Source organism: Pistacia vera, unplaced genomic scaffold (genome assembly GCF_008641045.1).
Source record: "Pistacia vera cultivar Batoury unplaced genomic scaffold, PisVer_v2 Contig244, whole genome shotgun sequence".
NCBI lineage: Eukaryota > Viridiplantae > Streptophyta > Magnoliopsida > Sapindales > Anacardiaceae > Pistacia > Pistacia vera.
Window position 1 is genome coordinate 362,793 of NW_022196051.1, and position 19,002 is coordinate 381,794.

Below are 19,002 nucleotides of genomic sequence, written 5' to 3' on the forward strand. Positions count from 1 at the left end.
AGTACGAATAGATGACAAAATAATACTTAAATGTTGGTGAGAGGGAACAATTATATAACATTAAATGTTGGTTAGAAAGAACACACTCCCACTAGCAACCCTTTTTATCATTATAATTTCTTTATTCTATTTTTTTTAAATTTATATTCTTTCAGTTTATACAAATTTGAGAGTATTAGACAATGGTTGACCACTTGTGGGAAATGAATGAGATTTAGAATGGGATATGATTCTAATTAATATTGGATTGTAATATACTTCAAATTTTCAATCTAAAAAAGAGAAAAAATGAGATTAAAGTCAATCATTATTGTCATGTTTTGAATTATAACGTTAAAATGAAATAAGATTTCATTGTTATGTCACAACATGAAATCTTTAGTATATAGAAAAGAAATATATTATAGAATAGCTAGGTGAAATTGTCTTCTAATTATAAAATATTAATTTGATAAAATTTGCCCCCACATTGACCCATCTAGTGACAATGGGATATGTAAACCTAACTATATATATATATATCAAGATTCCTCTTTAAAATTGAATTTATTTAAGCAATCCTAAACACAAGATTCCTTTGGAGGATGCAGAGGTAGTTTGATTATATATATATATATATCAAGATTCCTCTTTAAAATTGAATTTATTTAAGCAATCCTAAATACAAGATTCCTTTGGAGGATGCAGAGGTAGTTTGATCCAGCTGCATTTTCCAAAAGGAAATAATTAAAGATTAGCGGCCATATGTATATATATATATATATATATATATATAGTTTTCAAATAAAATTGTACATTTTGATTTATCAGGATTTGCAATTGAATTACAGAACCACGGAACTTTGATGTTATATAGTTTTCAAATAAAATTGTACATTTTGATTTATCAGGATTTGTAATTGAATTATAGAACTACAGAACTTTGATGTTCTTCTTCAGGATTTGTCATGTACTTGAGTCACTGATGTGACATTTTAACATACTCATTTTAATTAAACATATTCTATTATTAAATAAACGTCCCCCACTTAATTAATTAACCTCAATTATAACTATAGTCTTTCTCTAATCTGCAATTAAGTTAGAAACCCTGGCCCATGTTGGCTCCGTCACTGTGTATATATATATAGTTGTTGACCTTGATAATGTGTTTGTCTTGTGCGCATATTCCAATCTAACTGTTTAAAAGAAAGATTATCCTTAAATCACTGGCTTGCTAGGGTCAAGTTCAATTGAAAATCAAATAGATAGAGGAAAGGCATGGAGAAAGAGTGATGAATTAAGATTCCACTATCATATCAATGTTAAATATTTAATATTATAGAAAGAAATATATTACAGAATAGGTAGGTAAACTTTGTCTTCTAATTCTAAAATAGTTGATTAAAAAAAAACCTCATGCATTGATTCTCATTAATCTTAGATTGTAAAGTCAACAATTATTGTCATGTTATAACGCTAAAATGAAATAAGATTCCGCTGTTATGTCACTGACATGAAATCTTTAATATACAAAAAGAAACATATTATAGAATAACTATATGAAATTGTCAACTAATTATAAATAAATTAATTGGATAAAATTTGCCCCCACATTGACCCATCTAGTGACAATGGGACATGTAAACCTCCTTGTCATATATATATATATATATATATATATATCAAGATTCCTCTTAAAAATTGAATTTATTTAAACAATCCTAAACACAAGATTCCTTTGGACGCTACAAAGTTTTCCATCTGCATTCTCCAAAGGAAGTAATTAAAGATTAGTAGCCTAATTAAATAAGGGAACAATTAAATTTACAATGATGTTTTGTAGTTCTCTCTCTCTTCTCTCTCTTTATATATATATAGTTTTTAAAATAAAATTGTACTTTTTGATTTGTCAGGATTTGGAATTGAATTATAGAACTACGGAACCTTGCTGCTCTTCTTAGAATTTGTCATCTACGTGAGTCACTGATGTGACATTTTAACATGCTTATTTTAATTAATGTATTCTATTATTAAATTGAAAGTCAAATAGATAGAGGAAAGGCATGTGGAAACAGTGAAGAAATAAACCTCAAGAGATTCGTTTGGTGGTCAAGGAGGTTTGCTCCCTTTCTTGAGTTTTAGGGTTTAAACCTTGAGACCATCTATTACAATAATATTATGACTTACATGACCCTTTGAGTTTGTAGGGTATTCAATAGAGTTCGAGGATTAGTTGAGTTATGCGCAAACTGACTCGAACACTCTGATTACCCAAAAAAAAAAAAAAAAAGAGTGACCAAATAAGATTCAACGGTTATATTAAATATTAACGTTAAATCTCTTAAAGCACATGTTACCTATTTAACAATTTCTAATTTACAGATTAAAGAAAAACTATAGTTATGACTGACGTTAATTAATTAAGTGGGGACGTTTACTTAATAAGAGAATATGTTTAACTAAAATGAGTATGTTAAAATGCCACAGCACATCAGTGACTCAATTAAGAGCTTGTTTGATCCAGTTTAGCAGCCATAATTAAATAAGGGAACAACTAAATTTAGGATCCTGTTTTGTAGTTCTCTCTCTCTCTCTCTCTCTCTCTCTCTCTCTCTCTCTCTCTCTCTCTCTATATTTATATATATATATATATATATAATAGTTATCTTTCGAAAATTGTTTAGAAATTAAGAGCTTGTTTGATCCAGTTTAGCAGCCATAATTAAATGAGAGAAATATTAAATTTAGGATCCCATTTTGTAGTTGGTTTACCTTGCAATTTATTTCTTGGTGGAAACAATAAGAATTGATGTGATTATGTAATCACGGACGTAACCACACTATAATATATGTGTTTAATTGAACTCACTCAAACTTTAAAAAAAAAAATTATTTATAATATTTAAAATTTTAACCCAAAAAATTCATATTAAACTCACTCAAACTGGAAAAAAAAAAAAAAAAAGATTTTATATTTTATAATTTTAACCCAATTTAAATTTATATTGACCCTACAAAATTTTATTATTGATTTATCAATTTAAATACGTCATTGTGTTATTGTGTATAATGCAATCCAAGAAATTGGATAGCCTAACTTCCAAATAAAATTGTATATTCAGATTTGTCAGGACTTGTAATTGAATTATATAATTACGGAACTTTGTTGCTATTCTTCAGGATTTGTCATCTACTTGAGTCACTGATGGGGCATTTTAACATACTCATTTTAATTAACATATTATATTATTAAATAAACGTCCCCTCACATAATAGTTAAGTAAACTTGTCTTCTATTTCTAAAATATTTGATTAAAAAGAGCCTCCTACATTGATCCATCCAATAACAATGGAAATTTTAAACACTCATTGTAAATTTTAAACACTCATTGTCGTGTAAATCAAGATTCCTCGTAATTAGTTAATCTAGATTCTCCAATAAAAAGTAATCTAAATAAGATGTTATTATTATATTTTTTTAATAACCATTCTGTTTATAAGCTAGTTTGCTCAAATATATTACTACATTATCCTTATTTAATTTTAAAATTCTATAATATACTCTTGTTTAATAAAATACCTTTTTTAGTCATTTTATAATAAAATGTACTTATAAGTCACATTTTACCAAGCACGTTAATTATTTATCAGTCACTTATAAGTATTTTAACTAAACACGTAATTGCTTAAAATTTTAAATGCTTATAAACTAATTTTAGATTATAAGCAAAATTAGCCTATAGGCAAGTTTAGCTTATAAGCAAAATTAGCTGATTTTCATAAACTCAGACAAACACCCCTAAATAGCGGCATTAAATTTAAAAATTAATCCCTGTTTTCTAGCTGTACATGCATGCTGGGACGTGCTTCCTCTTCTCCTTATCCACAAGTTGCCTGTAGAATTTACAATTGTTAACCCAAGATTTTAAAATGTAATGTTTAAGACCAACTTTAGAATATGTTTAATTAAAAAAGTGTAACAGGGGGGTGTCTGCACCGACTTTAGCATTGATTTTTTAATAATTATTTTTCAAAGTTCTTAGGCTTTTAATTAACTTATCCTACGGTTAAGAACACATATAGTATCCAATACTTAAACCTAGTCTAGATCAAATATTTTATATGAATTATCTTTTATTTTATTTTATTAACGCAGTAAGACCTACTGAAACTGGTTTAGCCTTGAAAAAATTTTCTTAGTGGATTAGAGAATTGTATTAGATTTAGCAGTAATTAAAAGCAATCTCTTCTTTGACAGTATTCTCTTGCTTTCACAAAGTTAATAGTTTTATAAATGGTCCAACATGATATTGTCTCTTTTGACACTAAAGGGCCTCATGGTTTTGTTTTTGGGCTTCAAGCCCAAAAAGTGTCATGTTGGGTTAAAGCCTATAACCCTATATATACATGCACCCCATCTCACACGGAGCGATATGGGACTTCACAACACACATCTCCCATCGCGATCGTATTGATAACATGTTATAAATAACCTAATATGATATTGTCAGTTTTGACACTACCGGGCCTCACGGTTTTGTTTCTGGGCTTCAGGCCCAAAACATGTCATGTTGGGTTAAGGCCAATAGCCCCATATATATATGCACCCCTTCTCATACGGAGCGATATAGAACTTCACAACACATCCTTTCATCGCGATCGTGTTGATAACGTGTTATAAATGGACCAACATGATATTGTTCGCTTTTGCATTATAGGGCCTCATGGTTTTGTTTCTAGGCTTCAGGCCCAAAACGCGTCATGTTGGGTTAAAACCTATAACCCCACACACACACACACACACACACACACACACACACACACACACACGCGCACGCACACACACACACACACACACACACACACACGCGCGCGCGCGCGGGACTTCACAACAATAGTTTTTTTTCTTATTTAATTATGATTGATTTAACAACAAAAAATGAATTTTATTGAAATTAATGATTGATTGATTTAATGGATAACAGTGGTTTAAACACCAAAGAGATGATTAGGCTAAATGATTAACACTACTGGAATAAGCATCTAAAACGACGCCACAAGGTTGTCGGTTTTGGACAATATTTTGTCGTATTCATTTTTTAACGATGCGAAATAATGTGGCATAATTTTGTCGTATAACATTGGTTGTTGTATAGACGAGACGACGCAATATGTTGCATCGTTTTTCGGAATCAGAATACAATGTAAATTTATGTCGTCTAACGTGGTCAACTAGCTCTAGTAATCCATCGCATATATGGCAAAAAATATGCGTAATACTTGGATAAATTGAACGACGGCGCAATTTGTGTAGTATTTCGGTGGAGACTACGCTAGAGTTATTGCGTCATCTTACCGTACAAGATGTCATATAATACTTAAATGTTGGTGAGAAAGAACAATTACAAAGTTTTAAAACCCGATCGGAGAGTGACCCGATCAGGTTATCAGGTTGATCGGTCGAACCGGTTTAATCACCGAGTTGAATAGTGATGTCATTATACTGACATTAGTGTGATGATATCATTCTGACGTTAACATGACATAAAAAAATAATAAAAATACGGTTCACCCGTCGGATTGAATCGGTTGGACTAGCGGTTTGTCACAAAAAACTGATTCAACCGCAGTCTAAAGCGGGTCAATTAATAAATTTGATTTTTTTTACATGAACCAACCCAGTTTGATCACCGGTTCAACCGGCGAGGCCGTACCGAGTTTTAAAAGCTTGAACAATTATATAACGTTACCCTATAATAAAATTGTTTACCGTTGTGGAACACACTCCCATTGGCAGCACCTTTTATCATTATGATTTCTTTTTTCTGTTTTTTTAAGATTTATATTCTTTCAATTTATTCAAAATTGAGGGTATTAGACCTTGTTTGATTTGTGGAAATGAATGAAAATTAGGATTAGAATGGGGTAGTGATTCTCATTAATCTTAGATTGTAATGTATTTCAATCCAAAAATTAGAAAAACGAGATTAAAAAGTCAATCACTATTGTCATGTTATAACGTTGAAATGAAATAAGATTTCACTGTCACATCATGAATGAAATCTTTAGTATATAGAAAAGAAATGTATATTATAGAATAGTTATGTGAAATTGACTTCTAATTATAAATTATTAATTAGAAAATATATATATATATATGTTCCTCCTTAAAATTGAATTTATTTAAGCAATCTTAAACACAAGTTTCATTTGGGGGATGCAGATTAAGAGCCAATTTGGGATTTGCTAATTTGATCCATCTGCCTTCTCGAAAGGAATTAAATAAGGGAACAATTACGTTAGGATTCCCGTGTTGTGGACATGTTGTGACGTTCACATGTTGCTTATTTAATTAACCAGTAATACTATATTTACCGACCCAAATACCGATTTTTATATACCGACTCACTACCCAACAACCCAAATCTCAAAATTTAACTCAGAGTCAGTATGTCAAATCGGTCGCTGGGTCGGTAAGCCTAGCATTACTGTTAATTAACAATTGTTAACCCAAGATTTAAAAAAAAAAAAATTATATATATTATATTTAAGAGAAAACTATAAAATATGTTTAATAGGATGGTGTTTGCACCAACTTTTAGCATTAATTTTTTAATTATGTTCATAAGCTTTTAACTTATCCTACGGTAATCCTGATTCCTGAAACCTGGATTAGATCCTATATTTTATATAAAATATCTTTAATTTAATTTTGGGAGAACCACATTTTCCCACCCAAGGTTTGGTGAAACAACACTTTCCCATCCGTTAAGTTTTAAAATGACACTTTCCCACCCACCGTTATGCTCCGTTAGAAAAATTTGTTGGGTGCATTTGGTTTAGTATTTATATCCATATTCCCAATCCTATTTCCCAAATATTGTTTGACACATTATTTCAGAGATATTACTATATTTTTTAATTACTTTTAAACCCCTTAAGCTTATTAATTTCATTAAATACCCCCAGAAAAAAAGTTTAAAAATTAACAAAAACACCCCCATCAACCTATACTTGCCAGATTTCGGCAATCACCGTCGGTGGTAGCCGGAATCTGTACAATAGCCTACCTACCGACCAGAAATGGCTGAAAGTTCACTGATCTGGCCTTTTCCAGCCAGATCCATCTTGGCTGTCGTTGACCGAAAACGACGGCCAAAAATGGACTTCTTTTGACGTTTTCCGGCCATTGATGGCAATATTTAGCCATAAATCTGGCCTTTTCCGACCAGATCTGTGCTGGATCTGGCCAGAAAAGGCCATAGTGACGCGTTACAACACATATCCGACCGGTCTGTGTCGTAACGAAATTTTTCGGTCAGATTCCGACGTTGGTGGCTGGAATCTGGCACTGCAGGTGGTGGGGGTGTTTTTGTCATTTTATATATTAGGGTGTTTATTTAAATTAGCAAACCTAAGGGCTTTTTCATAAATTTTTAAATTTTACCTCGTAATACTCCCCCATCTAACTACCCAATATTATTCCCAAAATCCTATCCAAAATAATAAACCAAACGCACTCGTTACTGTTTGATTGTAAAGACGAAAATACCCTTTATTATTTGACTTCTTATTCTTTTATTATTTTATGTCATGTCAACATAGTTAATTACCACCATACCCTCTTTAAATATGAAATTATTGATGCCTACTAATTTATCCGTCTAGTTTTTTTTATTAAATATAATGTCTTAAATCACCTTAGATTTTTAAAATTATCAATTTGTCCTAGATAATTTGTCCTTGTAGTTGCTGCAACCCTACTTATATTTAAATTTTGTCAATTTAACCCCAAATAAAACGAAGTATTAGCATTACCAATTTGCCTAAATAAGAATCCAGATTGTAAAATTACAGTGCATATATATATAAGAAATTTTGTCAATTCAAACCCAATAAAAATAGAGAATTCAATACAAAGAAAACAACTTTTCCAATTTCTCATTCATTTCTTAAAATCCAAAAAGTTCTGCTTTCATCCTCCCACTTTCTAGCTCCTTGAAGCTTTCTTTTCCTTTGCCTTCTAGATCTTCAAAACCTTCTTCACAATCTTTTGCTCTTCCACCAAGAACGCTTGAATTTGATGCATTATTTTCAACCGAAATTACCATCTTCAGTACCTTTGCAACTGTCTTAGGAGGGTATTCTCCATTTAACTTAGCATCAACGCAATTGCTTCACCTTATCTTCGCTGAGCTTTGGAGTTGCCTAAAACAATCCAGATTGCATAAAAATCAGCTTGAATAAAGCTTACACATATATGAATTTGCTAGCTATCAATATAGAGAGTAACAAAATAGAAAAAATATGTATGTTCCAAAACGAGTTAGTGGTAGAAAAGTACAAAGATGAAGTTCATACCCATGTCACAAGGGTTTGCTGTCCACGCGGCAGTGATAGGAGAGATGAAATCATTGTCAGGGCGGTATTGAAGATGCTGCAAATGGCATATTAATTAGCACAGGAGGAATGAGGGTAACCTTTTGATTTTGAAAATTGAATATCATCTTCTATTCATCTCTCGAGTATGTTTGACACTAGGCTTCCACAACCATCAATTACAAAGCTTTATAATTAAACCAATTATGATATGCAAAGAATACCAGAATTCTCAAATATAAATGATCACCCCTCAGCTAGAAACACCTTACATGATTTATAAAGTCAACCCACATAATGATCTTTATTGGTATGGTAGCTAAGAGTTGAAAACATAGAAATAATATGACACCACTTACCATGAAGAATGGCATGAAGAGATCCTTTTGAAGTACGCTAATAGACAAGGACACGTAGAGGGCCATCAATGCAATAACCAACAAGCTCAACAACATTTTCTTGTTTAAGTCTTGATACCATGGAAACCTGTAAAATCATGTGTGAACTATTAAATTCAACAAAATACTTATTGCAACACAATAGAAGAACTGAAGATAATGCACAATAATAAGCCAAACCTGTGCTAGAAATTCCAGGTCTGGTTGCTTACTGGAATCTAATTTCTTGATGGCTGCAGCTGCCCACTTCTCACAACACTGAAATACACTCTTCCATATGAGCCCTCACCAATTAATGAGTCAATTGTCTGAGATACCTCCACTCTCGCCAATTGCAATGAACCCCTTGACAATAAGGGGAACAAACAGGAAAAGGATGTATACTTGCACTGCCACACATAAATTTAAACTCAATATCAACTAGACTACAATATGAAAGGCGTAAATCCATCTATTGGTGCTACAACTGCATCTCTGTTCCAACTCAAGAAAATCTACAACCTCTTGCCGGGCACAAATTTAAACCAATTTTTGCCATCAGAATTAACACAGTTTCTTGGAGAGTTCTGCAGCCACCTAATATATACTACTAAAGTAGAATTGATTATATAAAAGCAGAGTCAACAATTTAGAAATATCAATTTTGGACTTTGGTGTTGATTACAATTAATAGCATAACAATTTTGAAGTTACAAAGCATATTCGTGACAGAATATAAGATCACCAGTGGAACATCCAAAATTTTTATCTCAATTTTACAACTCCAAGTTCTTGAGAGTCTCTAACCCTCCAAATATACTGTTAACAAATCACTGATTTTATAGCGATAAATATGCCTATAAGCAATAAACAAACAAATTATCAAAAAGGATTAAAATTTCATTCATATTTTCATTTCCAAAGCAGTGGAATTCAACTAAAATAAGCTATGTGATTATATCATCCTAAATTAACCAAAGTTTCAACTTAGCCCAAGTACTAACAAACCACAGAAATACCCAATTTTAAAAACTCCCAAATTCAATCCCTTCACCATAATTTTCCCACGAACCAAACAGCAAAACAAACACTTACGCAAGAATCCATTTGTCGTTAAGCAAAGTTAACGCCTCAGTCAGTGTGGGAGTCGAATTCTTAGCTTCAAGCTGTGTGATAAGCTCAACAATTTCTGCTCGTTTCGCTAGTCTCCGTCAACCCACGATCGGTCCCATAGAACGAATCTACTAATGCCTTCTCACTTCTTTGGGTTTCCCCTCCTCTACCGCGGCCACGGTGCCACCTTCTTCCTCTTTATCGGGACCCCACTCGTCATCATCCATGTCCCCAGTTGCTAGTCGCCAACCCTAACTGTTTAAGCTTTAGTTAGAGAGAACAGTGAGAAAAGGCAAATGTCTTTTCGTTCACCCTTTTTTTCGGGGTCAACTTTAGTGGAGCGCCTGGCAACCACTCAGGCGAAGTTACACTGATTGAGATATCAATTTTTTAATTTTGGGTCCTTTGTTTATTATCTTGGATAGAATTTTTATAATAATTTAGGTAGTTAAATAGTGACTATTATGGAGTAAAATTTATAAATTTATAAAAAACCTCATAGGTTTACTAATTTAACTAAACACCTAATATATAAAAATTTTATAAAATGACAAAAACACCTTCACCACCCGTAGTGTCAGATTCCAACCATCACCAATGGAATCTGGCCAAAAAATTGTATTACAACACAGACTGATTGGATCTGCGTCATAACATGTCGATATGGCCTTTTCTGACCAGATCCGTGGTAGATCTACGGCCAGATATGGCTGTCGATGGCCGCAAAAGTCCATCTCCAAAGATATGGTCGTCGTTAACGGCCAGTTCGGTGAATTGCCGGCCTTTTCTGGTCGTAGTGTAGGCCGTTGTGACAGATTTCAGCTACCACCGACGGTGGTTGCATGAATCAGGCAAATATGGGTTTAGGGGGTGTTTTTGTTACTTTTTAAACTTTTTTTTCTGGGGGTACTTATGAAATTAATAAACTTAATGAGACTAAAAGAATTACAAAAAATATATTAATATTTCTCAAATAATGTGTCAAACAATATTTAGGGAATAGGATTGGGAATAAGGGTAGAAATATGGAACCAAACGCACCCTTGATTTTTACAGCTTCATGTAACTTGACCATCTTACCCTTCTTAAAAACGGATTTTTCTAACGGAACATAACGGTGGGTGGGAAAGTGTCATTTTAAAACTTGAAGGGTGGAAAAGTGTCATTTCGCAAAACTTTGGGTGGAAAATAGTCGTCCTCCCTTTAATTTTTATTATCAAATCAAAATATGTTATTCTTAAGATTAAGGCAGTCAGACCTACTGAAATTGATTTAGCCTTGTCAAATTTTTCTTGGTGGATGAGAGAATTGTATTAGATTTAGCAATAATTAATCGAAGCCTGTTCTTCAATTGATTCACCAAAGGTAATAGCTTTTTCTTATCGAATTAAGATTGAGTTAACAATTAAAAATGGATTTAATGAACTAATTGATTTAAGAATAATATTATACATACAAAACGTTTATACAAAGTTATACATAAAAGGTAATGTGGCAGTACTCTAATATTGTTATGTCATTCACTATCATTTAATGTGCCTTTTTTAAGTTGATTATTTATATAATTAATCTAATCCTATTCTGACACGTCACTTTGTATGAAAGATTTTATATAAACTCTTTGTATGTATAGTATTTTTCTTGATTTAATGGATAATAGTGGTTTAAAAATTAAAAGAGATGATTATGGAAAATGATTAAGCATATAAACATACACAGAAATGGAATAATATATAAATAGAAAGGCTTTATTATTAGTTATTAAATCGACAAAGCTTCAAATGCAACGTAATTAATTAATCGAATACATCTAATTCAAATTAATGCATGACAGAAGATATGGTTTGTATAAAAGTGAGTGTCAAGCGAACAGCAGCAACAACAGTTGCTGTACCTCTCCAGATATCGCTAAAATACATTCTTTTCAATTTTGCCCTGTTTTAGTTATATGGATCATCATGGTATGCCCTGAGATCCTGATGAATTTTATTGTAATGATTTTCAGCTAAAGGAATTTCAATTGCAATTTTGTTAAACAAATTTGCTAATGCCTCACTGTCGCCCATCTCATTCCAAATAATTTCCTTATCTACAAGCAACTGTGTATCCCTTTTGTCTTCGATAAGAGAGCCTAGTAGTAAAACATAATCACAGACGATAGTTCGATTTGGATAGCAACATTGCTCCAAAGCCATTATGTTCCGAAATTTAGTATCTGTCTCGTGGTTTAACGGTTAATTCTGGTATTGTCAACTCGCCTTCTTCAAATCTGATCACAAGTGGGCATTCCCTTCTAGGAGCAAGTTTAAATTTCAATCCTGATTCATGTAGCTTTGTGGCACAAGGTATACAAACATCATCATCTTCATGATCAATCTCATATGCCGGGAACTTTTCCACTAGAATAGCTCTTTGCAAATCGGTGAAATGTTTAAACTTTTTTTTTGTCACGTACACTACCACCAAACTTCCGAAACCTGAAGAATTTAATACAAATATCAATGAAGGAAGGGCTACTGGCAACTAACTTGTATAATCCCTCACGTAAAAAGTATGGAAATTGATTTTCCATTAATAGCAAGTCCGACTTTAAAGCATATCTTTGCACTGGTATACGTAACAAAATGTCACTTCAATATCTTTCTCAAAATATTTTATAAGGATCTCTATGATAAAACTAGCATCACGTAGAATCATCTCCAATACGCACAACTCTCAAGCTGACAGGCCTCCAAATAGCTCTCTCGAATCGTTTTCTCTCGGTCTTTGATGAAGTTGAAAACTTCGTCAAATTTCTCACGAGTTGTTTGGTCACATATGTCTTTTACATATCTCGATTTTTTCTTTTCCATGTCTATAAATATAACACTTTGAAAGATCAGGTTCCCGGTCTTCCTTAATGTCAATTAGCCAATCATTGTACTGATCCTCGTTAATGGAAGAACTCATCTCCATGTTCATACTGTAGTACATCCTAGTTAATAACATAACAACAATGATAAAATTAAACCTCAAATAGAGATCATTTTTGTCTTTGATATTAATATTAATTACATAAAATAGTATTTAGAATTTAAGCATATGCCCAATATATATGAGGGATTATGTTAAACCCCCTTAAATATTGGTAACTACTCGGAACCCCCAATAGTCGCCAGTCAAACTAGTTTTAACTGGATAAAGGGTAAAAGAATAAATGTACCTAATTTTTTATAATAATTAAGGTTAATTATTTTACACCCCTTCAAACTCAAAAATTTAATTACACGCTCAAAAACTCTAGACACTACCACACAGACCCCCATAAATATGGGAGTCGACTAATATTGATTTTTGACGAAACACAATTTCAATTTATCTGAATCATATCTTGAACTTGACTATTTTACTAAAAAATTTGTCAACAACTCATTTCTAAATAAAAAAATAAATAAAATTAAAAAAAAAAGTCTTCAATAATATAAACCCTTAATCTAAAATCACAAAATGAAAAAGAATTCAAAATAAAAAATTTAAGGATTCAAAAAAATTATGAATACTTCAAAAACTTATTTAAACAACCTTAAAAAAGGGAGCTATAATCTAAAAACATTTTTCCAAGTTCTACTATCGAGCTACGGGCCAATGTCAGCCACGATGGCAAAGACCACCATTTTTTGAGATTTGTTTTAAAAAAAAAAAAAAAAGTTAAAAAAAAAAAGTTTTTATTAGTTTTTAGATTTTTTATCTTTAATTTTTTCAGATATTTATTCAGATTTCTTATTTCTAATATTTAAGATTTATATATTTTTTTAGATTTATTAATTTATTTTTCTTCATTTTTTATAATTTAATTATTATTTTTTTAATTCTCACGCGGGGGGTTACGTTGGGGTTAATGAGTTTCTGGGGCCTGTTGGATATAGATTTTAAGTGGGTGGGTGGATGGGTGTTGCCGTGTTGGGGGCTGTTGGAGATGAAGTCAAAGTTGGGAATTAAGGTTACTTTGCCTCATTTGCTCAAAACTAATCAAACAATCCTGACGTCATGGGATTCATAATTATTGCCAATACCGAATAGATTTAGTTAAAAAACTTAAGAGGGTTTAAATAACCTTGTAATCTATATAAGTAATAAGAGTATATCACGTCATTTTGAATTAAAAATAAATTTAAAAAAAATACTCCCAAATTTCTTTAAATGATAATATAATTAGCAGCATCAATTACTGTTAATAACTAAAGGGTTTAATTAAAATTTTCACTTTTATTTAACAATATTTTTATCCCCCAAGTTTAGATGAAGAAATAATTTTGACCAGGATATCATCTGTTAACCCCATCCATTAAACAATAAATCAAAGCCTAATATTTTTTAATTAATACTTTCTCTCCGTTTTCTCATTAACCAATTAAAACACATTTAGTTTCTTTTCATTTTTTTCAACCTTCTCTGGCTTTTAATTTTCTCATTAACCAACAAAGAGTAGCTAGCTAGCTATACCATATATGTATATATAGTTGAATATAAAGGGAGTACTTGATAAAAAAATTTGGGTTTAACGACCAAAAAAGACAATTTTCAAATAAAAGTTAACTCTTCCACGTGTATTCTAATTATATAGTTAGAAAAAATAATGAAACTAAGGGTCCGTTTGTTTTATTATTTTACATAGGATTTTGGGAATAATATTGGATAGTTAAATAGGGTGAGTATTACGAGGTAAAATTTAAAAATTAACAAAAAACCCCATAGGTTTGCTAATTTAACTAAACATCCCAATATATAAATTTTGTGTAAAATGACAAAAAACACCCCCACCCACCCACAATGCCAGATTTCGGCCACCACCGTCGGAATCTGGTGTTATGATGCAGACTGATCAGATCTAGCCGTACGTGCATTGATCTTGCCTTTGAAAAGGCCAAATCGACGGCCAGATCTAGCCTTTTTCGGCTAGATCCACTGTGGATCTGGCCAGAAAAGGCCAGATCAGTGAATTACCGACCAGTTTCGATCGTTTATAGGCTGTTGTGACTGATTCCAGCTACCACTGATGATGGTTGCCAGAATCTGACAACTATGGGTGGGTGGGGGTGTTTTTTGTTAATTTTTAAACTTTTTTGGGGTATTTATGAAATTAATAAACTGAAGGGGATTAAAAGTAATTAAAAAATTACTAATATTTCCTAAATAATTAAACAAACAAATATTTTAGGAATAGAATTGGGAATATGGTTAGGAATATTAAACCAAACGCACCCTAAGTTTCTTAAATATTTGGCCAAGAAATGTTTATTAAACAAATATAACGTTAACATAGTATCAAAACCAAAGGTTTAAAGTTCGAATCCCCACATTCAACTGCATAAAGAAAAAGTGAACGAAAAGATATCAAATTTCATGTAAAGGGGTTTATTAGACTAATATAATGTTAAGCTATGACCTATTGTTCAAGTTTTTAGGTGGGATGACTAGTTAACAATGCTTTGTCTTTAGTCATTCTAGAAAATCATTCCATTTCATATATATATATATATATAGTTAATAATTTCTTCCAAGCGAACATCAATTAGCCAAAAATACATGAAAGGTAAATAACTTAAACAAATCATAAAGAAAACTAAGAAAAAATAAATTCATGAAAACCTAAGTAATTTTGCTCGAAAAAAGATAGTTTTGCTGAAGAGTTTCAGTCTCGGTGAACAGAGGGAAATTAGGGGAAAATATTGCTTTACTGATACACTCTTCTCGTTATTGTACAAATGCTTTTATATTACATTTAGATAAATTAACTCAACTAACTAGTTAACTAACTCAAGTTGTAACTAACTCAAGTAACCAACTAACTAATTGAACTAAAAACTGAACTGATACAGTAACTGAACTGATACAGTTATAACAACTATTTAACACCCCCTCTCAAGTTGGAGGGTGGTAGAGATCAAGAACCCCCAACTTGTGTAATAGCTTGGAATGATACTTCCGAGTGCTTTAGTCAATAAGTCAGCTGGTTGCTCTGCAGTAGGAATATAGGCAGTTTGTATGAGACCAAGTTTGAGCCGATCTCTGACCATATGGCAGTCAAGATCAATGTGTTTTGTCCTCTCATGAAACATGGGATTAGAAGCTATATGGTTTGCAGGTTGATTATCACAATGTAGGGGAATAGGTAGTAGTTGAGACTTTGAAACATCAAGCTCTGTGAGGAGTTGTACCAACCAAAGAAGCTCACGCACAGTAGCAGGCATTGCTCTATATTCTGCCTCAGATGAGGATTTGGAAATGGTTGCTTGCCTCTTGGATTTCCAGGATATTAGAGACTTACTAAGGAAAACACAGTAGCCTGTCACAGATTTTCTTGTCATAAGACTAGATGGCCAGTCTGAGTCGCAATAGGCTGACAGAGTCATACTGTTTTCTGTTGGAAAAAATAGGCCTAATCCTGGTGATGTCTTGACACACTTAATTATCTTAAGAGCTGCCTTCAGATGTGATTACTTAGGTTTGTGCATGAATTGACTTAATAAATTGACTGAAAAATTCAAGTCTAGTTGAGTCATACACAAATACAGCAACTTACCTACTAACCTTTGATAGACACTTGGGTCAGGAAGTAATGGATCATTGGCTAAAGGAAACATTTCATCATATGCAACAGATGTCAATTTCAAAGTGGAATCCATTGGAATTGTGGAGGGTTTGGAACCAGATAATCCAGATTCTAAAATCAATTCTAATGTGTACTTCCTTTGACACAAAATAATCCCTTTAGATGATCTAGTTACTTCAAAACCTAAGAATATCTTAGTAATCCCAAGTCCTTAAGCTTGAAATTAGAATGCAAGAGTTGTTTGGTTTGCTGAATCATTTCAGTACTACTTCCTGTAATCACTATGTCATCCACATATACCAAAAGTATAACAATGTATAAACCAAGCCTTTTGATAAAAAGAGAGTAATCTATTTTAGATTGACAGAAACCACTAGTGATTAAGGCTTGTGTAAGTTTATAGTTCCAAGCCGTAGAAGCCTTTTAATCCATAAAGGGATTTGTGAAGCCTACAAACCATATTCTGCCCCCTCTGCTTCACAAAACCCTAAGGCAAATTCATGTATATCTCCCCTTGCAGATCACCCTGCAGGAAAGCATTATCCACATCCAATTGATAAAGAGGCCAACCATTCATGGTAGCCAAAGACAAAATGGTTCTGACAGTAATCATTTTCACTACAGGAGAAAATGTTTCTACATAATCCACCCCAGCCTGTTGTGTATATCCCTTAGCCACCAACCTAGCCTTATACCTTTCTAAACAACCATCAACCTTATATTTCAACTTATATACCCATTTACACCCAATAGTAATCTTACTAGGGGGTAAAAGAACTAAAGTCCAGGTCTTATTGTGCTCTAAGGCTTGTATTTCTTTCTGCATTGCAACAACCCAATTTGGATCTTAGAAACTAAAGAAAAAGAGGAAGGCTCAACCAAGTAAAGATTGGACAGAAAAACCTTGTAAGAAGGAGAAATATGGTTATATGTGACAAAATTGGAAATAGGGTAAAAAGTAGCATTGGCTGAGGAATTAGGTGTAAGAGTAGGACAAATGAAATCTGAAGCCCAAATAGGAGGCCTGGTAGTTCTATAGGATTTCCTAAGAAGATGAATAACAGACTGTGAAGGTAAAGTAATAGTAGGAGAAATAATGTGTTGGTCAGGTGGCAAATTAGTGGAAGGAGAAGATGGTTTTGCAGACTGGACATATGGCATTGTAGTATTAGATAGGGAAGTGACAATGGAAGGTGCTGACTCTGTTTCAAGAAAATCAGATGCAGGAGAAAAGGGATTTTATGAAGAAATGGACCAAGAAAAAGGAAAGATATATTCATAGAAAGTGACATCCCTTGAAACTGGAACTGAATAAGAGGAAAGGTTATAGAGTAAATAACGTTTCTGAGTTAATAAATAACCTAAGAAAACACAAGGGGCTGATCTAAGGGATAATTTGTCTTTATGAGTAAGAATCATAGCATAAACCAAAGAGCCAAATACCTTGATATGATCCAATGAGGGAGGCTTGCCAAAAAAATTCTCAGAAGGAGATAAACTATGAAGAATAGATGAAGGAAGCCTATTGATCAAATACACTACAGTTTGGACACAATATCCCTAAAGATGGTTTGGTATATGTGCCTGAAATTTTAGTGCCCTTGCTACCTCTAGAATATGCCTATGTTCCCTCTCAACAACTCCATTTTGTTGAGAGGAATATGCACATGAGCTTTGATGTATAATACCCTTTTGAAGAAATAGGTCATGACAATTTTTATTAAAAAACTCAAGGCCATTATCTATTCTAATGCATTTAGGAGTAAATTGATACTGATTTTGGACCATTTTAAGAAAATATTCGATTGTAAGAAAAGTCTCAGATTTGAATTGCATGAGAAATATCCATGTAACTCTAGAGTAATTATCTACAACAGTGAGAAAGTATCTTGCATTACCATGAGTTGGTGTCTTATATGGACCCCAAACATCTATGTAACAAGTCAAAAATGCAGTTGGAATATGAAACACTATGATGAAAAGGAATTCTAGTTTGTTTGGCTAAGGGACAAACATCACAGTGAAAAGGTGTAGAAAAATTCATTTTTAGCTTATGTTGCATAAGCTGTAAAGTCTTGTAAGGGATATGTCTTAGTCTTTGATGCCATAACTCAGGTGCAGTAGGCAAAGTTGTAGATAAAAGAGACACATATGAATTAACATCCTTATTCAGTGGTAAAATTGATGGTACATAATTCTTCAAATGAAAAACATTGGAAATAGTATCTTTTGAATACAAAACATTTGAAGCGGTCTTATTTAAAATCTTTAAATCTGACAAAGTTGGCAAATGTTTGGACATTGGATCAAGAAGATATAAGCCTTGGTCATGCTTACCAATCCCCCTTAACTTGCCACTGCAAAGATCCTGATCGAATGAGGCAAATATCAGGATAAAATGTTATGACACAGTCATTGGAAATAGTAAATTTAGAGACTGATAGCAAATTGTGTTTAAAATCTAGGATGTGCAGAACTTTTGAAAGGTAAAAGCCATTATCCAAGTCTATAGAATCTATATGTCTAATATGTGTTTTGGTTCCATTAGGTAATCCTACA

The 19,002-nt window shown here is 32.5% G+C and overlaps 1 long non-coding RNA gene across 1 annotated transcript; it reads right to left on the minus strand.

Annotated features, from left to right (window-relative positions):
* Positions 1-7,814: 7,814 nt before the first annotated feature.
* LOC116131845 lies at positions 7,815-10,186 on the minus strand. The gene is made up of 5 exons (XR_004128311.1): positions 9,834-10,186; positions 8,940-9,148; positions 8,721-8,847; positions 8,344-8,419; positions 7,815-8,190 (listed from the first exon to the last, which is right to left on the minus strand). It is a non-coding gene; the product is annotated as an uncharacterized LOC116131845 (long non-coding RNA).
* Positions 10,187-19,002: the final 8,816 nt, after the last annotated feature.